The 21,983-nt window shown below is 40.8% G+C and overlaps 1 pseudogene across 1 annotated transcript; it reads left to right on the top strand.

The window, feature by feature from the left end:
* Positions 1-3,821: 3,821 nt before the first annotated feature.
* Positions 3,822-9,067, top strand: LOC306757956 (leucine-rich repeat-containing protein 24-like; annotated as a pseudogene). The gene is made up of 5 exons: positions 3,822-3,946; positions 3,986-4,222; positions 4,968-5,246; positions 5,609-5,777; positions 7,821-9,067. The product of its transcript is annotated as a leucine-rich repeat-containing protein 24-like (transcript).
* Positions 9,068-21,983: the final 12,916 nt, after the last annotated feature.

Consider the following 21,983-nt stretch of genomic DNA (forward strand, 5'->3'; position numbering starts at 1 on the left):
GAGACGAGGCGTGCTGATTTTTTTCTATTTGGTTCCATTTATAGTCAACGGTGCTGCCACTGGCTGCAACATCACATTAGTGGCTGTGGTTTATTCAAACCTGTGTGCATTCACATCAATAACTCCAGAGCATTTCTGCTGCCGAGCTTGTGCTACCAACAACTGTCTTTGCTTGTCACAGTAGTTTATCATTTACACACTTTAAAAAAGTAAAGATTCATCAAGTTTTTCTGAGCAAGGGGAGATGGATGGAGTATTTTAGTCTAAACGTTCCACTGGGAGCAGCGGCAGAGTGCTGCTGCTACTGCTGCTGCTTGGAGGGTGATTCTGCTTCAGGCAGTCTGACAGTGAGCTTGACACACAAGCTACTGCACAAAGAGAGATATGCACACACACACACACAAGCGCACACACAAGTAGTCCAGCAATAAGAAGGGCACACTCATTTACTCTGTTTCTCCTCAACATAGACATTCACAAATGCCACCCCTCCCACCCCCTCCCATCTGCTTTCACTGTGAAAATCAATGGCTGCAGAAGCCAAACTGGACAGAGCAGTCGTGGAAAAATAAAGCAATCAATGCAGACTTATTAACTGAGCAGGAATTCTTTTAGTACTGACACAAAAATATGCGAGTGCTTGTGTCCGACTTGATCCATGTCTGCAAGTGATGGTAGCTGCTGCCGGTTAGAGGCAGGATGTGCGAACGTTTAAGCATCGGCGTCTTCTTGAGTGTGTCCCTGAATGCTGGTGGCCTGTGTTTGTGCCAAACTGCTACTTTGTAGGCGTGCCCTGCATGCGTATGAGTGACTGTGTGTGCGTGTGCATTTTTCTTACAATCGCTCAAAGACGGTGTGCTGGTCTTGGGTTAGTGCCACGGTGTTGGGTTAGTGCCTTGGCCTCAGTCTATTTGTGGACAAAAGGATGTTCTAAGACAAATGATTTAGCACCTGTCAGTCAGAGCAGAAGGACGAGAGATGAGAAAAGAGAGAGGTCAGAGACTCAGGATGGAAAAATGATTGAGTCTTTCAGAGCAACCGTGAAGGGAACAAGAGAGTATAGAGTGAGAGAGAGCAAAGTAGAAGAAAAAAGTCAAAACCGCAGAAGAAGATGGAAAGTTGGACTAAAAGCGAATTTGCAATTTAGCTCTGGGTCATCAGATAGCTCAAGTGCCTGTGAGCTATTTTCCCTGGGAAATGACAGCTTCGGATTCTGTAGTTGTTTGCCTAACACCAACTCACAGGAACCGTGGCTGGCCTTCGGGCCCAGTGAGCAGACCTTCCCTCATCACAAGAGTTACCATAACAACAGATTAGGTCGACCTGCACCAGTGGCTGCACAGGGATGTGAACTTTGTTTCTGCCTGCAGCACTTCAGCTGTCTGCTGATCCTCCGGCACATCAGCGCCTATCTTTCCTGGAAAATCATTGCAGTGCATTTTGTGTGCCGTGAATGTTTGGCTAGTAGGCCGTGATTGCTCGGCAGCGGAAGATTTGTTTGTGCTGTGAAACTAAGGCCGTATGTCAACAATAAAACAGACATATGTCATTTTCAGAAATGTCTGAATAAACACACTCCAAGCTGATGCAGAGTGAAGTGCCGAATAATGTTTGCAGAGATGTTTTTGGATGCATGTAAGGACTTAGATACTCCAGAAGAATGTTGAAAAGGCTTTGTTGGATGTGTGGTTTTATTCGATTTCCTTTGGCGTTTGTTGACTGACATCTGCCACACCAGGTCTTTCCTTTGACAGATAAATCTATGTACACAACATTAAGCTTTAATCATCCAATTTGCACATTTTCACACAGAGATATATGCCTGACCTTGTTCTTTTTTCTTCTTTAATGCTGAACAAAGCAGCTCCCTTCCTGGAAATGTCGACATTGCCGAGAGCGGCTTAACTAACGAGCATCTGATTGTGCAGATTACGCATGTTCCACAGAGGATTACTGAGACTGAAATGAACAAATTGACCTCTTACTACTAAAACCCCACATCAGCATGACAAAAGAGTCAAGTGGAGGCTTGATTCCTAACTTCAGGGCTCATACCGTATATTAAAACAATATTTAAAGAGCTCTGCTGCTTCACATTTGTCACCGTCTTCTTCCCAGTGCCAGAACATGATTAAATATCCTCCTGCGTCATCAAACCTCCAAACACTGCATATGTAAAAGAAAATACATATTTTTTTCCCTCATTCTTTGGAAATAAGAACCTTTATGAGTGAGAAGAAAATATCTGTTTTCTCTACCTGACAAGGTGTCATTTGCATTGATGGGCTCTTATTCTCACAACAAATATCAGCCTGTGCATCCTGTTCTGTGTATTCTTAGCCGAAGGCAGGCCAGTGTCTTCCTCTCTGCTTCCCTTTTGACACGTTTCAGGCAATTCAAAGCTATTTAGAAATCATCTCACAGGGAGAAATATAACAAAAGCTCAATGACAGACCAAGGCCTTATTCAAAATTCAATTTTTCTGCTTTCTGTCCCCAACAATAGAAACACATGATTTCTCTTCATGCCTGTTTGAGGGACACTGTATGCTTTTGATAATATGTGTCTCTTCTTTTTATTTTGTTTTTACATGAGAGACGATGTTTGAAAAGCTCATGTAGGTCACAATGTACTGATTTGGTGGGCTATCCTCATAAATGTGCTAAAAAAAGCACACGTAATATTAAAATGAGTTCATTGCTCATTGGCTTAATAATGCAGTTTGGCTGGAGTGGGAATTACTTCTCGTCAACTGAAATGATGATCCAAGTGCGTTTGCACTTAGGCATCAAACTACTGGTCTGTATTAAAACATTACAAATGGGACATGCTTGATTTCAGTCCATGAAAGCAGCTCACACGCTAAATATTTATCAGTCGTAGTTTATTTCAGGCAGAAGGTCTTTCATCACTCTGCTTTAATTAGATCTGCGCACATTCCAGTAATTAATAAACTAGATCATTGTCAAATCATTCCCAGCTAGCTGTAAACGCTATCAGTTATCTGTGTGGGTGCCTCTGCAACCAAAAGCAAACCAGAAATTTCACATGTGAGGGAAGCTTAATGGGATAAGGAGAAGGGGCCCGGGTGCACATGAATGTTTTATAACGATGTGAGGCTGCAGCTTGGATCAATGAGACGTCTGCTTCTCTAAAGAAAGGAGCTTCTTTAGCCAGGTGGTGCAGGATATCAACCTTTTGTCAGCGGAGCAAAATGACTGACCCAGTGTGACATGTCAGCGTGTATTATATCCCCAACTGTGCTGTATCTTCATGTGATCTGCTGCTGAGGAACGATTGTGTACACTGCCGTGCTACATGGTATGGGGTGGAGTATGAGGCTGTTTGGACGTGAGCAGTCAGGCAGAATGATAAGTCCCTTCTGACTTGTATAGAAGTAAAAATAAGGGGAAAAAAAAAAAAAAAGAGTGCATGGATGAGTAACTCAGTGTTGGGTTCATATCAAAGAGATATTGCTGTTAGGTGCAGAAAGCTGCCAGTAATGATGGCTTTCATCAGATCATTAGAGTTGTTACCACTTGAGATTTGCTTTGAGGAGGTAAAGGTGGTTTGTGAGATTACAGGGTTTAAAACAGACCCTTTCCTTCTGCCCTGCACATTTCTTATGTATGTGTTTATAAGACAAAGATAGAGACAGAAGTGTGGGGATAGCGTGGATGTGTTTGTGCATGCATTACATAGACAAGAGAAAGGTCCTTGAGGCAACCTGCACATCTTTTATCACATCTTTAATTAATTGAAGCCTATAATAAAAGCTGCAGCAATTCCACTCAACACAGTTGAATAGTAATCAGCCAAGGATGAAGAGATATGCTTATGTTCTTCTTGCGTCTTTGTCAATCCTCCCTAGCCATTTCACAATCATCTGCTTATTCAACATATTCAGATACCGCCAGTCTCTACTTTGAGGATGAAATGCATTGCTGTGAGGAAGAAAAGATGATTGTTGTGTGACTGAAGTGAGGGATTGCTGCTTGATTTCCTCTCCTTCTGCTTCTTATCTCAGGTTTTCTCTCAGAAGGCAAACAACAGAAACATCATGGGCCACTTATGGTTTTCCAGACTCGTCCTGATCATCTTGGCTCTATTCCCACACCAGTGCCAGGGTTGTCCCTCCGGATGTCGCTGCTACAGCCTCACAGTGGAGTGCGGCTCCCTCGGGATCAAAGAAATCCCACAGGGCATCCCCTCTATCACCGAGGTCAGTGGGTTGATCGACAAGAAGTTAGGGCACAGGCTGCCAGTGCATTGCAGCTGACCCGTCCTCTCTGCCTCTGCGGTTTCCAGTTGGCTTCCCCTGTGATCCATTCTTATTACCATGAAATGATTGTGGTTAATCAATTCGCTGTGACCCTCTTTGATGTAAGCCTGAGGGAGGGGCTGTGCTATTGGTTGTGTAATTATTCATTCTTTCTCAGAAAGTAACTCGCACACACCCTCTGATCATCTGTTGAGAAGATGTTTAGCATTACACCATCATTTCCTCTCAGGTTCAGGCCCTCCAACATTACTGCAGCTCATGAATATTAATGAATATCAAGTTCTGCATAAATTGTTCCATTAACCTCAATCAGCAGGTCTTTCTCGTCGATCATACCTCACCTTGATTCATGATGAAGGCACACTACCGAGCAGGCAGGCATCCATCCATTTTCTATCACACCTACCAAGAACTGATCAGCCAAGTGTTTTTGCAGATTTATGCAAAGCTTGAAACACAAAGCAAGAAAAATGCAGTACAAGTCAACATTATTACAAAAATGGCCCCTAAGAAGTTCATTTTATTTTAGTTGCATTCATAAACATGTTTCCAAAGCTTTGCAGACATAATGAAGTAGTTTTCAAAGGCAGCTCTTTATGGTTGAGACATTTTTCTACCTCTAATATACGCTGCATCTTTTTTGTGATAACTTTGCTAATTTTTATTACCCTTGTCTTTCATAAAGACTATCTTCTTCCAGGACAACACCATAGTGCAGATCCGTCTTCAGGACCTGACTCGCCTCAGAAGCCTCCATTATCTGTACCTCCAGAACAACAGCATCTCGGCCCTGGAGCCAGGCGCCTTTCTTAACCAGGGGCACCTGCTGGAGCTGGCCCTAAATGGGAACCTTATCCACCTGGTCACTTCGGACTTGTTTCGGGGTCTAGAGCACCTTCGGATACTCTATCTTGCTGGCAACCAGATCACCCGTGTCCAGGACCACACCTTCAGGGGACTGCAGGTAAGGTTGTGTGATCTGCATGATGGGCACTTTAATATTAGAGCTCTAAAAACTAAATATAGGATGCATTATAATAGATAGCGTTGAAAGTTGAAAGATTATGTGCAACTGTAAAACTAATTCATGCCCTGCTAAATAAAACCTCAAAATGTGATGAATTTTTATTTGGCTTTTCTATTAGTTATGGTATGTATATATATATATATATATATATATATATATATATATATATATATATATATATATATATATATATATATATATATATATTTTTTTTTTTTTTTTTTTTTTTTTTTTTTTTACCTTTTTTTTTTACCTACTGTTCTTCTACAATTTTATGTCTCTTTCCTTCTTCCTTTCAGCGGCTGCAGGAACTCCATCTGCAGGAAAACAGCATAGAGTTGCTAGCAGAACACGCCCTGTCCGGCTTGTCATCTTTGGCCTTGCTGGACCTCAGCAGGAATCACCTCCGCACCCTGGGAGCCTCGTTCCTCAAACCACTTGTCAGTCTGCAGGTGCTTCGCATCACAGGTAAAGAGATTTGCTTGATCAAATAATACGTCACAGTAATGTGATGTAATTTTTCAAGGCTAATTTTAATTCAGTGACTTGAAAGAAATGTTTCATAATGATGAACTAATAACTCTATAAAAGAAAAAAAAAATCCTCCACCATAAATTCATCCAAAATCAGCTAGCCACAACATGCAGATTCACCCAAATGAAAGTGAAGTGCTTTTGAATGTATTTTACACATCAAAGAATTTCATGCAACCAAAGACCTCCTAATGAGAAAAGAAGTACTCAAAGACACAATTTAAAGTGTAGCAAAGAAACAGCCAATTAAGCCTCATGTAGATGCCAATTAGGGAGATAGTAGAATTTAGCTATGGAAACCCTGCTTCCCACCTTTGTAAAACCAGACCAACCATTTCTGTAACTTTCTCAACCCAACAATCTGACATTGTGATTGTACTTCTTACAGTATTGACCATCTATACCCAGGCGACATGGGAGCTGGGGACGGGACCTTTGTTTTTTTTTTTTACGAGAACAACTGCTATTGTGTCTTTTGCGTGGCAGCTGTTTCTTCACACTGCCTCAGAGGGGTTTTTCAGAAAAAAACCTTTTTAATCTCAAACATGGTCAGGAAACAGACGGGTCGTGAATAAATAATAACATGGTTGTGCAAAAGTCTTGGGCGATACATTTCTTTATGTCTTGCTTCAAAGGAGCCCAGCGTTCTTGTAATCTTTGAAAGTGTTCTCAAGCAGTAGTTCTCTGGGCTGTCTGAAGGTGAAGGTGAATTTTTCTTTGAAGACTCTACGACTGTTTTTTTTTTACTCTCACTTTTGGTTCGAGCTTTTTACCAGATCATTTGCAGAGAGTTTGCTGTTGTGGTTTTGTTTGTTCAGTTGTTGTTGGTCACACATACTGTACAATTACTTACAGTTAAGCAGTTTAAAAAAGACACAGGATTCACTAACATTGTGTCTGCACATAAAAAAATGTGGCAAAGGGTGTGATTTTTATCTTCAGGGACCTTGATGATAGTAGCTTTATGAAAAGATACATAATTTGTTCCACGTTTTTGTTGCCGCTACAGAAAATGCTAAAGAATCGTACTTTTGCACAAGGCCATTACAGCTATTATCTGAAAACTTGGCAATCCTCAGCATGATATGCAATGTATCATTAAAAACTGGAGGAAACGGAACTTGAAGGACAAAAGAAGTGGCTGGCCTAAAACGCCATCTACAATAAATAAACAAAGTGTAATTGTGATGTTCTTAGGAAATGCATTATTCCCCCAACAATTCTAGACAAAGGGCCAGATAAATGCATTTTACCTCAACATTCACGGAGGGCTGAATACCTTGCCTTGATGCAGTTGATGCTTTTCACCGAAACTTTATCAGAAATGGCCTCCGTGAATGGGGTGCTGTCAAAAGAAGTAAGTCTTGTGGGAAAGAAACAGGAAGGAAATGTCAAAGTATGGCAAATGACACAAGAACTAGAATGAAAATCAGAGGCAACAGGTTTTATGGAGTGATTAATAATTCCCAGAGCATGGATTTCAACATTACTGATGTAATATGGGATCATTTTGACAATGAACAGAATAAAAGGGAGCCAACATCCAAGAAAAGCTTTGAAATGTTCCCCAAGAAGCCCGTAGAACTATTCCTGAATACTACTTAAAGAAATTACAAGAAAGTTTAACAGGTTCAGGCTGTGTCGAAGAATAAATGTGGTCAAACTGAATGCTGACTTTAAAGCTTGTTAAAATTGTACAAACTCTCATTGCTTACACAGTAAATTTCCATGTTTCATAAATTGCCACATCTCTATCCTGCTTTTGTGGGAATCCATTAAAAAACAGGCGTTGTTGAAGACTGTTGCACGTTATGTAACCTGATCCTGGGATGTTTGGTGTTCCAACAAAACTTAAAGGGCCCTTTTATGGTCAATAAAATAATCTTCTTCAACATGCAGCCAAAATTAAAGATTGTTTGGAAGTTCAGTCACGGCTGTAATGCAACTCTAGATACAAACCATGCTTTCTCTCTTCCAGACAACCCATGGCGCTGCGATTGTGCTCTTGGCTGGCTGAGAACCTGGATCAGTGAGGACGGACAGCGACTTTTGAGTTCTGCAGAGCAACGTCGACTGATGTGCTCAGAACCACCTCGCCTTTCCCACCTCAGCCTAGTGGAGGTGGCTCCCAACAGTCTTGTGTGCATCCCTCCTGTGGTGCAGTTGGAGCCCAGTCACCTGACTGTGAGACTCGGAGAAAGCCTCCGGGTCTCCTGCCAGGCGTCAGGATATCCTCAGCCTCAGGTTACGTGGAAGAAAGCCTCCCATGGTAAAGCCCAGTTATCACCTCACGGTCTGTTCCAAGAGCTTGGACCCAACGGGGAGCTATTCAGACCTGGCGCTGGAGGAGTGGTGACAGCCCTGCCCAGCAGTGGAGGGAATAAAGTGGGAGGCGGTGAAGGGCTTCATGGTCTGGTGCGTGGGGCTGAAGAAGGTGGTGAAAGAGACAGCTTTGATCCTGACATGGGCAGCGGCATGCTGTTTCTCAGCAATGTGACTGTTGCACATGCTGGGCGCTACGAATGTGAGGCTTGGAACCCAGGCGGTGTGGCTAAAGTTACTTTTCACCTGGCTGTGAACATGTCCTCTTCATCGTATTCATCGCAATTCTGGCCTCGTTTGAACACGCACTCCTACGTTTCGTCTTCATCAAGCTCCTTCTATCAGCCGGAGGTTCTAGACATTAGCCAGGAGCCATTGTATGAACAGGACAGCATGGACTTCAGCGCCCTGGGCCCTGCCACACAGACGGCTATTGCTGTCGGCATCTCCTTATTGGCGCTCACTGCTGTTCTTCTCTTGATAATGATCTACACTCGTCACCAGCAGTACCAGAAAGAGGATACTGGCTCCTACTGTACCAGCAAAGAAGAGAGCATCCTCTATGTGAACGACTACTCGGATGGACCCACAACCTTTGCCCAGCTGGAGGAGTACCGTGATGACCACGGTCACGAGATGTACGTACTCAACCGGGCTAAGCCTGTCATGGGCTCCACTTCATCCAGGTGTCCCATGATGAGCGGATTTGTCCAACACAAGGGGATGAAGGAGGCTCTCCTCGACCATGAAGTTGTGCAGACACTGACAAGATCGGCGGGAATGGGGCTTCGCAGAAACCCTGCAGAAGGAGGAGAGGGACCCCTAACAACAGATCCGGAGGAACTCTTTCTGAGTCAGAGTCTCCTCTTTGGATCACAGGTTGCCTACGAGATCCACTGCTAAGGTCCAGATTTTATGTCTCAACATGAAAGAAAAGTCAATGGACTTACTTTAAGACATTAAATAAATAATCATGGTGTATTGATTGGATGTATCAGGTTATTGTCAAGCCTTTAAAAGAGGGAAGAGAGTCAGTAGGTGATTGCTGGGAGAAACAGAGACTGCTTTCAGATTCATTGTGTGATGTAAAGATGGGTCAGGGGGCTGAACAATGACAAATACAGGGAAACTATTAGATAACCCTTATTTTTCTGTCACCAAATAAACCCTTTAAAATAATTTTAAGTGGCTAATCTCATTAAAAATATGGTTAAAATGACAAACTAAATTATCAAAAAGAGGCTTAAAATATGCATCAAGTAGTAAGTGATTATTATTTTGTACAAATTTATTTCTTTTTGCTTAATTTTCTGTGTTTGTTGTGTGTTCTGTGTAAATATGATGAAGCTAATTTTCAATGTGAATTGCAGCTGTCTTGTGGACCTCGATGTAGATCCCATTAGAAATAGACCTACAGCAATCCTCTTACTGAAACTGTATCATCATACTCAAATGTATGAGTGGGCGGCTGGACTTCATTAAAAGCTTCAATCTGAATGTGGTAACAAGTCTTCTTTTTATTTTTACCATGACGTATTATAGTTTACATGCCATGGGTTTTATTTGTTTACTGCAACATCAGAACTAAGGATTAACTGTGAGGGTTTGCGGTGAGGAACACAACAATACAGGATGAAATGTAACATCAAAACCAAAGACAGCGTTTTAGAAAACTGAACAAAAGAGGAAATTAAAATTTTCACATAAGAAAATCCCGTTTCAGAAAACACAACATCAAAACCAATAACATGGTGTTTTAACAGGATATGCTGAAATAAAAAAATTCAGCAAAAAAACAACTAACATGCTATCTTCTATTAACAACATTTGAAGAAATGCCTGGCTTTGCTTTTCAACAGTGTTGTTGGGTTTTCTGAAATGCCTCTGTTTTTTGTTACTTTTGTTCTTGTGTTTTGTTGAACGTTGTTGTGTTTTGAGCCTGGGGGCCACGGTGAAAATGTGCTAATTTGGGAGATCTCAGTCTGCTCACCGTAGACGGTATTTGAACCATTTGAATGTGAATATTGTACAAATGTGTCTTCAGTTTATTTACTAATAAAATGAAATTGAAAAGTTTCAGCGTCTTTTTTCTTCTAATGTCACCCGGTCAAGGCTCTCTTTTCTGTGCCTTTGTGGTGCAGCTTTGAGAGTTTATAGAATTTCTATCTTATCTTCCTTTTATCTCATGGCGCTCAGCAGATCTGAGTGAAAAACATGCTTTCAAAGAAAGACTGTCGCTTTTACTTAGTATGTAAGTATGTTTGTCAGTCATACAGTTCATAGACCTTTTATTCTTCTTCTTTTCTGCTCGGTATAAGGTGTGCTTTCCTCGCTTCTTGTGGGCTAAGATGGAGCAATACTATTGAAATTCGCTTTGCAAAACCAAATAACCTGTGATTCACAAAAACTCGGAGGGCCATATTGATTCTGGGTGAAACGCTTGTCAATTTTCTCTTCAAAGCGGCTGCTTCTGCAGTAGTTTACCCTAAACACTATAGGACACAGGCCCAATTTCAGTATGTTTAGAGGAGTAAAACATTAAACACACCTGTTTGTGCAAAAGGTCAATTTAATGGTTACATAAAGGAAAGGTTCGAGCGCTTGAGAAGTTCTCTGTAAACTCTGAGTTATGCTTCACTGTGAAGTTTTCTGTGGAGGAAGAGGTACAACGTTCAGGCGGCAATCTCAGAAGTGCCTTTGTTGTGAACTGGCATTCTCATATCAAACTTCACATACATCAAATTTAAAATGTTTAATTTTCAAGATGAGATGAGATAGAGCTTTATTTGTCCCCAGTGGGGAAACTCCAGTGAAACAGCAGAAAGACATACGAATCAGCAGTAAGACCACAGAAAAAATTATTAAAAATAAAACAAACAAAAATGTGGAGACATAAAGAAAAAAATGAAGAAATTATTCGTAATTTTTCATGCATTTTACTTTTTCATCATATCTAAACTGCAAATGGTGTATATTACATAACAGAAATCACACATGAGACAAAATGATTGCACCCTTTTCTAATTGATGCCTATTGTTGAATGATCTGCAAAGATTATCTTCCAAATATTCTTGATCAAGTTTATTATCTTTACCACCAAGAAGATCAGGTTTATAGCAAGTACACCATATGTCAGACATGTTAGATATCCAATATTCCAGTGAATATTATTTTCGTAAATGAGTGTACAAATGATAAATTAAACTGACAGTAGAGACAGCATTGTACGTCATATACCTACCGTGATTAGTTTTAACTAACAAATTTAATTGTGGATATTGAAACATTTCTTCATGGTAATATCTTTAGTTTTCATTAGCCAAGCTCTTTTTTGTCTTCCTTTTGTTCTGGTTTGCTCAATTGGTTGAGTGGGTGCCCAAGTTAGCAGAGAGAAACAGAACAGGCGCAGAACTGGGACAAAATGAAGGCCACCAGAGAACCTGAACAGATAACGTACAAAATAAATGTTAAACTTTGGTTTGAAACCTGACTAGGTTTTTATCGTTTACTAGTTCACTCTGAGTGAGGTACATTTGTTATCTTTGAATGATTTAAAAGATCAGTGTTAAGTAACTCAGCAAGCAAAAAGATTTCACTGGCCAGACTGAATAGCAGTAAAAAAAAAAAAAAAAAAAAAAAAAAAGCAGTCAAAGAAAAACACTTTTAGAAAGAATAGAGAAATATTACTTACAGACACTTTTAATAGATGATGAGAAAGCCTGGCTCCTTTGAAGCAAAATTTTGAAACATAAGGGATGATGCACTAAAAGATCAGACAAGTTATGGTGTGGTAATCTGAAGGTGTCCATGAACTATTTGGCACCATGATGTTGGCAGTTAATTGTTAGGACCTTTGTGTAATTGTAAAGTGTATGCTTTAAGAACTGGACTTAACTTAGATAGACATAATATGTTTTCCCTGTCTATGCATGGGTTCTCTCTAGGTACTCCTGTGTCCTCCCACTGTCAAAAGACATGCATGTTAGGTTAACTGATTACTCAAAATTGTCCCTAGGAGTTGATGTGGGTGTGGATGGTTGTTTGTCTATCTGTATTGGCCCTGTGATGGACTGGTGGCCTGTCCAGGGTGTACCCTGCCTCTCAGCCAATGATTGGTGGGATAAGCTCCAACTTCCGTGCGACCCTTAATTGGACTAAGCGGTTAAGAAAATTGATGAATCATAAGATTGATATCTGGGAAATCTGAAAGTAGGCTGACACCTTAGACCTTAATAGGATCCGATTCCTTCTTAAGCACTTTTTTTTTTAATTGCACATGCAGAGCATGACTCTGTTTTTATTACTTACAAACCCACAGGCCACGTTATGAGGTCCACTTTCAAAACTGCCTTAATTCTTTGTGGCATATATTCAGCAGTGATTCCTCAGAGATTTTGCTTCACATTGACATGACGGCCTCACACAGTTGCTGCCGATTTGTCAGCTGCTCATCCGTGTAGAGAATCTCCTGTTCCACCACATCCCAAAGGTGCTCTATTGGATTGAAATCTGGTGACTGTGGAGGCCACTGGAGTACAGTGAACTCACTGTCATGTTCAAGAAAGCAGTTGGACATGATTTGAGCTTTGTGATATGGTGCATTATCCTGCTGGAAGTAACCATCAGAAGATGCTACACTGTGTTCATTAAGGAGCCCAAGGCATGCCAAGAAAATATCCACCACCTTACCAGCCTGAACTGCTGATCCAAGGCAGAATGGATCCATCCTTTCATTTTATTCCCACTAAATTCTGACCCTACAATCAGTGTTGCCACATGTTCTGAGAAAAACAACCGACCGCCCAAAAGAAGCAAATTCCTTGTGCCAGTATCTGTTTCTCGGTTTACACACACTAAAATTAGCAGAATCATTTTGAGTCACAACTTGCCTGAGGTTGGAACCAATTTTCTATGTCCATGTATCTATGAATGGATAGATGTAAAGATATCCTTATTTATTCTCAGTAGGGCTACAACTAACGATTATTTTAATAGTCGACTAATCTGTAAATAATTTTTTCGATTACTCACGATTATTTCTGTCATGCCCACCATCTGTGCTTCCAGGTGACGTAGCTCTTTTTACAGGCACCGGTATGTTTTACCCCACTCTCTTCATTTGCATCATATAAATACCCCCCTGATTCCCAGTCAGTCACAACACAATCCAAACAGTGATCCGGATCACCGCCAAAATTATATCACTTCTTCCTTTTCATATTTCCAACAACTCCTGTAAATCTCATGAAAATCTATCCAGAACTTTTTGAGTTATCTTGGACAAACAGATAAACGCCGGTAAAAACACAAGCTCTTTGGCAGAGGTAACCACAGCACATCACTACTCACTAATGCTAACTTTGCCATTCGGAAAGCTGGAAACCATGACTCCGGGGTGCTTTTGTTTCAGATGCTCATGCATGACTGTCGTGCTGCCGTGGTATGCCAACTCTGCGTGGCAGACAACATATTTCACATGTTTAACACTTTGTTTACCGTGAAATACCCCCAAACTTTGAAAATAGGTTGCGCTATGGTTGCGCCGACGTCAGTTTCTTCTTCGTTGTTTAAACAAAGACGCTGCACAAAATGACAATACTGCCCCCATCACTCCCCGTGGTATTTTGCGTCATTTGCTTGGTGTTTAGAGTTCTTATACTGTCTGAAAAGCCGTGGTTGGTAAATGGTGTTAAGTCGCCTCGAGCAGCGTTTTATTAGCAAAGCCGCTACGGGCATTTATAACACGACGCATCGACAATGAAATTTTGCGTCGATGAATTTCCATTATCAACGTTGTCGACAAACTGTTGCAGCCTTAATTCTCGGGTATTGTCATTGTGCATTGTTGAGTGAAACTGTGCACATGTGTGGAAGGGCTGTTCAGGTAGGTGCAGTATCCAAGGAAAAGGGTACATATACACAAGTACATGAAAAAAAAATTTTGTAAAAAAATTACATTTCTGATCTGCAGTCAAAGTTTATTCCCTTATTGTGGACAGTTTGGAGAAAATTAGAAGAGCTTTATAAAGTAAGCAGGACAATCCCAAATAAGCAACTGTGACAGGGTCAAATACATGAGTTTTGAATTGAATTGTTTTATTGCATGCGTTTTTAACTTTGCTGTGCCACTACTAACCCCCCCGGAGGCCTAACGAGCTCGACCCTATTGTTAAGTGGGAACACCTGAGTGTCTGAAGCAGACAATTTAAGATGAGCAACAGGTGTGAAGAGAACAAGAGAGAAGAGAAGCAGGACAAGAAAGGAAGGAAGACAGAGCTCCTGAAAGATATAAGAATAAGAAGATGATGATGACAATGATGACGAGGAAGGGACCGCTGAGGGGCCAGTGACGACGTGTCCCACCGCGGCTCTGTGGTGGAAAAGCAGAGGCCTGAAGTGCAGCAGCCGGTCTGGACCCTATGGCGCAGCTACTCAGTCCTGGGCCTTTGAATATTCCTGGCCCAGGACCAAGTGTGAGTATAACGGCTAAGTTGAGGGTCCAGAGGGAGAGGCTGGCTGCAGGGCCTGGCAAGAGGGTTCCGCTCTTAAGATTGTAGACTGCTGTGTTTGCTCCTCTCTGCTGGTCCTGGGATGTGATGCTGCAGAATGGAAGGCTGTAAGACTGGATCTGTTGCTGCAGAAAGGAGGACCACCCCAAGCCTCACAGTGGCCATTTTAAAGGACATTTTAGAGGACTGGGGTTTTAATATTTTAATATTTTAACCTTTTTAGTCTTTTATTTTGTTTTAATAAATCGGTTTTTACTATTGAGATTTAGTGTGGTTGACTCTGCCCCCCCTGATTCTTAGAAGAACCAAGGTGGCTGGGAGGACATTTTTACCTGTTTTTATTTTCTCTGTTTTGTTTTAACATGCCCCGGCCACCATTACACAACTACACCGAAGAAAACAAGCCCAAATCCTCACAAACTGTGACTGATTATATTTCCAAGCGACTTTACAGAAAACACTGCCTACAATCTGAATGTTATAGCTGAAATGGAGACACATTAAACCAGGCAACATTTTTCCAATCTTCTTTTGCCCAGTGTTTGTAAGTCAGCATAAATTTTCGCCTCTGCTGTTGTAGCCATGGAGGGATCACCAAATCTAGTCCTCAAAGCCCACTGTCCTGCAGGTTTTAAATGTTTCCCAGTTCCAAAAATCTCTCCCATGTTAAGGGGTCATTGTACAGAACTTGACAAAGCAGTAAGAGATTCATTTTATTGGAGTCAAATGTGTTGACGCTGGAAAGCATCTAAAATCTGCGGGACTAGGCCTGAAGCACCAGGGTTGTAGCCCATTTGCTTAAAAAATCACCATGTAGTGCATGCAGGGATTACATTCTAAATACCTCAGTTGTAACCAGTGGTTCTTAAACTGACTGTTGCCTTTCCTTCATCTCCAACCAGTCTGCACCATTCTCCTCTGACACCAGCAAGGCATTTTGGTCCAGATAACTGCCTTTCACTACATGATTTCTCTCTTTCAGACAATTCTGTGAAAATCCCAGCAGACCAGCAGTTTCTGAAATGGTCAGACTAGCATGTCTGACACAAACAACCATTCAAAGTTACTTTAGTCCCCTTTCTGCCTTATTCTAATGCTCAGTTTAAAGTCCAGCAAGTCCTGCTGACCAAGTGTACATGCATAAATACACAATTACTGTCATGTTATTGGTTGATATATGTTAAAAAGCTATTAATCATACTTGTATCTAATAAAATGGCAGTAATAAATAGAAATGATATTCTTTGTAAAGAGTAATAAGCCAGACCTACATTTTTTCTTTCTATCAGTTATTTCAGTTTCAGCAGCAGCTGCATGGAAGTAGCCAAAATAATGGGCTTTTGAAGGAACCTTCATATAACATATTGCATTGTACATTTCATACACACACACAGATACACAAACAGACCTTAATAATAAAAGATGTGATTTGAGTAATGGGAGGCCTCTGCCCCAGTGGAGCGTCATGTCTACTGATGCCCCTGGCCTTATCTCATACAGATGAGCAAATACATGGGAATACAATAGTAAGTTACCCATATACACACAAAAGATGCGACCATGTCAAAGCCTATCCCCAACACCTCTTTATCACATCTGATGACACATTGCACTGTTTATCTGACACAATGGCTGTAAATACCTTCACTCCAGCCATCCTATAAAGCAATGGATGTCTTCTGTATCTGTGGGAATCTAATTCTCAGTGTGTGTCATTACATGTCCAACAAAACCCAGCTTACAATGGTTGTCATGGGCACAATTGTAATGAAAAATATGAGTAGACTACTCCTGCTGTCACAAGCTGATTTTTTCTTTCTCCATCTTGTCCACACCTGGTAAACAAAAAAACATAACTACCATACCAAATTGTACAATTATCCTGCAGTCAAAACAAGTATGGAAAAGCTGTCCACCCATTTGCAGCAGCGAGTCTCATTTTGTCCAAATTATCTGCCACGGTGAGCATGCTGCATGGACTAAATTGCATGCATGTTTTATAATCATTTCAAAATCATTCTGTGGGATCTCCATTAGTGCACCTACAGGCGTGCACCGTTGATTAAAGACCTCCAGAATTTATTCAACAGTCAAAAAAATTACACTAATGATGGCAGTTATATGGAAATCAAGGTTTTAAAGTGGTGCTGCTTCTAAGAGCACCCTGACGAAGCCGAACAGTGCACGATTTACCTCCTCTAAAATCAACTGTCACTTTGTAGTAGGACATAGGTCTTTGTTTTTGTCTGGTGTGTAAAAGTTTTTAAAAGCTCATCACATTGTATTCCAACTGAATGCACTTGCATTACTTTTCAAGGACATTTTTCAACATTAAAACTTGATTTCATGATTCAAATTAAATGAAAAAACAGCTGAAGGAAAAGAGACAGAACATACTAGCATCATAATATACACATAATGTACACTTTGTCAGTGGATCCTTACACATCTTTATTGCTGGGATGTTTTCCAATCACAATTTGATTTCCTCTTTTTATAAGGTTGTCTGTGATCCCATCAATCACAATGCAGAGTGAGAATGCAGCAACACTGCAAGGGCTCACAGTTATCATACTGATGCTGCTCTCCTTTTTTCTGCCTTCTTTCAAGTATCTCCTCTCATCTCTGTCAGAACTTGGTCCAACACAAGGGAATGAATTTTTCTATGAGGTCAAATGTGAGAAATCTGGGACTGAATTATTGATGTAGTCCCGCCTGGCCCTTTACAATGGTTTCTCCCAGGTGATGGGTTCGTACAAAATTCTTTCATGTCTGGTGTCACAGACTTTGCGCACATGCATCACTGCTGAAATTTTGTTTGACATTCATTTAGCTTCAGTTAATTTGTAGATGACCTTTGGCATCAGTAGGGTCCATTCACATTTAACAGGTAATTAAAGATGTTCTGCTTCTATACATACAAATAGATCTACAAAAGATTTCAGTATCACTCTTCAAAATACATGACAGAAAATGCTGTTAAGTTTTGGTACAGAATGCTAAATGAGTCCATTTTTTATTCAAGTCATGAAACAGCAATGTTTCTCATCCTGGATTGTACAAGTGAGAGCCAGAGAAATCTATTCAGGACACAACTAGATTTTTCTTTTCTTTTTTTTTTTTTTTTCTACAAACGCAACATCTGTCAAACCGACAACAGACATAAGGATCCAAAATCTGCAATGAGTCATCCTAAAACTAAAGGATCCTCTTTGAAATTTCATCTGTCAGTTGTGGCTCTTCAAAAGGCTACAAGTACACCATGATCCATGTAGCTCAGCACTAAAAATCATTAAAATTTAACTCCATAAGCTGTTTTGGTTTTTTTTGTTTTTTTTTAAGTTATGCGTAATTTAACTATTTTTTCCATGGCTATAGCACTGTAATTGTCACTGCCAATAAAATGCCGTGTGGCACTATATAGTAATTAAGCTCACTAAAGATATCTTTATCTGACTGAAGATGTGGGGGAGAACAACTGCATAAATGAAGATGTAAAGATTAGAATTCCTTCACACCAGAAAGTCGATTAACAGGGCACGGAATGCCAAGAAATGTTGCACCTTTGTTTAATTTAGTTTGCTTTCAAATTGCACTTTACTTATTCTTTAATTTATCTATTATCTATACTGCTTATTCAGATTTAGGGTCACAGGGGGGAGCCGGAGTCTATTCCAGCAATTACCAGGTGAGTGGCAGGGTACACTAGGTCACTAGTCTATAATAGCGCCAACACAGGGACAAACAACCACTCACACTCACTCCTAGGGAGAATTAGTCAAGTCACCTGAAATGCATGTATTTGGGCATGTCACACTCCAAAAACCACCCAAACCCTCTCCAAAAACACAAAACACATGTTAACAGGATGGACGTATTCCAATTCACCCTCTAAGACCCTGCAGAGGGTGTCAAGCTGGACTTGCATTGGTTCAGACTCTGTCATGGTAAAGAAGGATCAAAAAGGTGAAGCTCTCAATATACTGGTCAATATGCATTCCTACCCCAACCTATGGTCTCTAGCTATGGATAGTTGCCAAAAGAACAAGATCATGAAAACAAGTTCAAACTGGACTCTCCCTTCAGACTCGTTTGTTCTTTTCTGCTGTCTTGTTTGTTTTCTTGTTCGAGAAAAAAAATAGTTACTATGTTCTGGCTGACGAGATTGAGGACATTGTGGTTTGTTGTTAATGCACCAGCAGAGCAGAACATTCTTCTCTTGAGGTTCAGAGAAATATTGTGTGATTGGCTGTACAGTTAAACCCATTTATGGTCTCTTATGTCCTTAAATGGGGACATTTCAAATGTTTTTATGCTTTGCATCCCTCATACTTCCATGCGTTGCCATGGTTTTCACCCACCAGAGGATGGTATTGAGTTCAGAGTTTACTTCGTCATTTTGACATCGGTTTGAAGCAAGGATTTAACCATCAATTTAACCATCCACAAACACCATAAGAAATAAGTCAATAATATTTTTTTGCTTTTTTCTGGTACTTTTTATTTGTTGATTTCTCCTTCATCTTCCTGTTTTTCTTCTTCTCTGGTTTCGCTGGTTGTGTGTGGGCTATTCAACTCAAAACCGCCCCCACAATTTTCGGTGGTATTGTTAAATCGTCTGCGTTAGGTGACGGATCCATAGGGACCATGACAACGCACCAAATTACATGTGTAACCGATTCGGGTGTTGAGCATAAATGTTTCGCTTGGAAAAGCCTAAAGCAGAATGTTGCTGTTTCCTCAATTTTGGTGATGTGGGGCTGAACAGATACTTTTGATAAACAGCTGATTGAGGTAATTAGAAAGTATAAAATAGTATCCAACACGAGGCATTTAAAGACAATGACCCCATCATATGTACAACTGATGCAGAATAAGCTTCTAATTAAATATAAAAGAACTGGGTCATTGCATAGAGAGAACAGACATCACAGTAATCCCCCACCCTGTCACAGACTAAGCTTTTCTTGGAGTATGAATAGACCAGACCATATCTTACATTGTTCTTGTTTTTGCAGCTTTGAGAACAAGAACAAAGTTCTCGCTTCTCATGGAGCATGTAACAGGTTTTAGAGACAAGGTACGAAACTCAGTCATCCGGGAAGGACTTGAAGTAGAACTACTACTCCTCCCCATCAAGAAAAGCCAAATAAGGTGGCTTTGGCATTTGGTTAGGAGGACTCTTGTACACCTACCTGGAGAGATTTTCTGGGCATGTCCCATGAGGAGGACACCCCAGGGAAGAGCTAGAACATGCTGGAGGGAATATGTCTCTTGGCTGAACAAGGCAAGCCTTAGGATTCTCCTGGGGGAGCTGAAAGAAGCGGCAGAGGAGAGGGAAGGCTAAGCTTCTCCACTCAGTTCACTGCCACCATGACCTGCCCATGGATGAGTGCTAGAAAATGGATGGACAATCAGCTCCAGAGTTATCCCCCTTTTGTCAGAATTTGTAACATTGTTTGTATTAAAACCCAGTTAAATGTTGTGAGTTTAACTGGACTAATTGGCAGAATGTAAGAAATTCCCAGCTGTGATATTAAGTCAAAGAATATGTTATGTTTCGAGGAAGCGCAGCAACAGTAGCATGCTAAGTGCTAAAGCTTGCTTAAACTTTTATTCATCTAACTTGAGGTTTGAATAAGCTCAAGACTTTGGCCACCAGTAGTTTTATTCTGCTTGGTCAAACATGAGCACTTCAGATTTTCAAGAGGAAGTCCGGACAGCTTGAATTTTTTTTTTTTTTTTTTAACTGTAGTTGCTGTTCACACATGCACTGCACAGTAGGAGGCCTTTTGCTAAAAAAAAAAAAAAAACTGCCCTTCCGGCTGGAAATGCGAGTTAGGGAAACAGTGCGGGGGAGGCAGTGCATGATGCAGAAATCAAGCCTTGGGACTCACTGTGCTTCCTTTCCAACACATTCAGAAAAGCAGGTATATATTTGTGGATATGTTTACTGCATGCATCTGTAAGCATCCAAAATAGCAGAAAGGGAGCCGAAAGCTGCAAACAGGTCAGCGGAAAGGTCAAACTTCCACCAACACACAAGCTCGCACACAGCAACTTTGCCCAATGACGTTTTAGATGATTTGACTCAAAGTCTGATTGAAAGGATTTCAGGGCTCCAGTGCATAAAGTGAAAGCAGCTAGTTCATGAAGAACAGGTTAATGATGACAGAAACTGTAATTGCAATGGCAGTTGAACTTCTTTGCAAATGACCGCTGTGGAGCAGGATGGCCAGAGGTCTTCCAGCTTGGTTTTGCTCTTAAAACAGACGTTTGCACTCTTGCTGCACATACAGTTTCAAACACACCACTTGCAACATCCCATCATCCCAATCTAATTCTATTCTTCTCTAATGATCTCCCTTTGTACCTGCAAATGGATGCGATAACTCTACATTTTTTCCTCAATTGGTATTCCACACATGAAGCACTGACACTTTCATTCTGTGCTGCACATGTACAGTCTCACAGTGTGTGGGGAACAGACTAAGGTGGACCAGAATAGTTACACTACAAGCTGAGCCTTCATTGCTTGGCTGTGATGATTCACATACACTAAAAATACACAAAAAATAATTCAAAATTAATAACAAAACCTTGCTCTCACTCTAAACTGATGTAACAAAAAAAAAAGCCAAACAAATACGTCTGATAGTACAATAGTTTGCTGATCAATCTTAAAACTTCAATTCCCAAAAGGTCAGGAGTTAAATTTCAATTAAAGCAGAATGCGATCGGTTGCAAAACTCATAAACTCATTTTTATTTTCCTAACAAGTCTTGACATTTTACCATTTTATGGAAAATGTCAGCTTATTTTGAATTTGATGGCGGTAACACTTGTCAATAAAAGTTGGAGCAGGGTGGTGTTTATCTTTTAACAGCTGTCTGTAAACATCTGGCAAATGAGGAGACCATCTGCTGGAATTTTAGGAGAGGATATTTGTACAACTCTGGTCTGATACAGGACTCGTTTCAACAGTGCTGGGCCTTCATTGCTGACTTTTATTGTTTTTTAATGCACTAAATAGGGCAAGATCCAGCAAAAGGTCTGGACTGCAGGCCAGCTCAACACCTGGCCTCCTCACCAGCAAAGCCAAGTTGTTGTGATGCATGCATCTTGCTGAAATGAAACAGACCTTCTCTGAGGAGAAGCTGTCTGGATGGGAGCAGAAGTTGCTCTAAAACCATTATCTAGCTGACCATTGGCTCTAATGCAACCCCCATATCATCACAGGTGCATGTTTTTCATCTGTTCGTTGACAACAAGCTGCATGGTCCACCTCCTCGTTACTCTGTAGGACAAA

Source organism: Telmatherina bonti (genome assembly GCF_933228915.1).
Source record: "Telmatherina bonti genome assembly, chromosome: 7".
Taxonomy (NCBI): Eukaryota; Metazoa; Chordata; class Actinopteri; order Atheriniformes; family Telmatherinidae; genus Telmatherina; species Telmatherina bonti.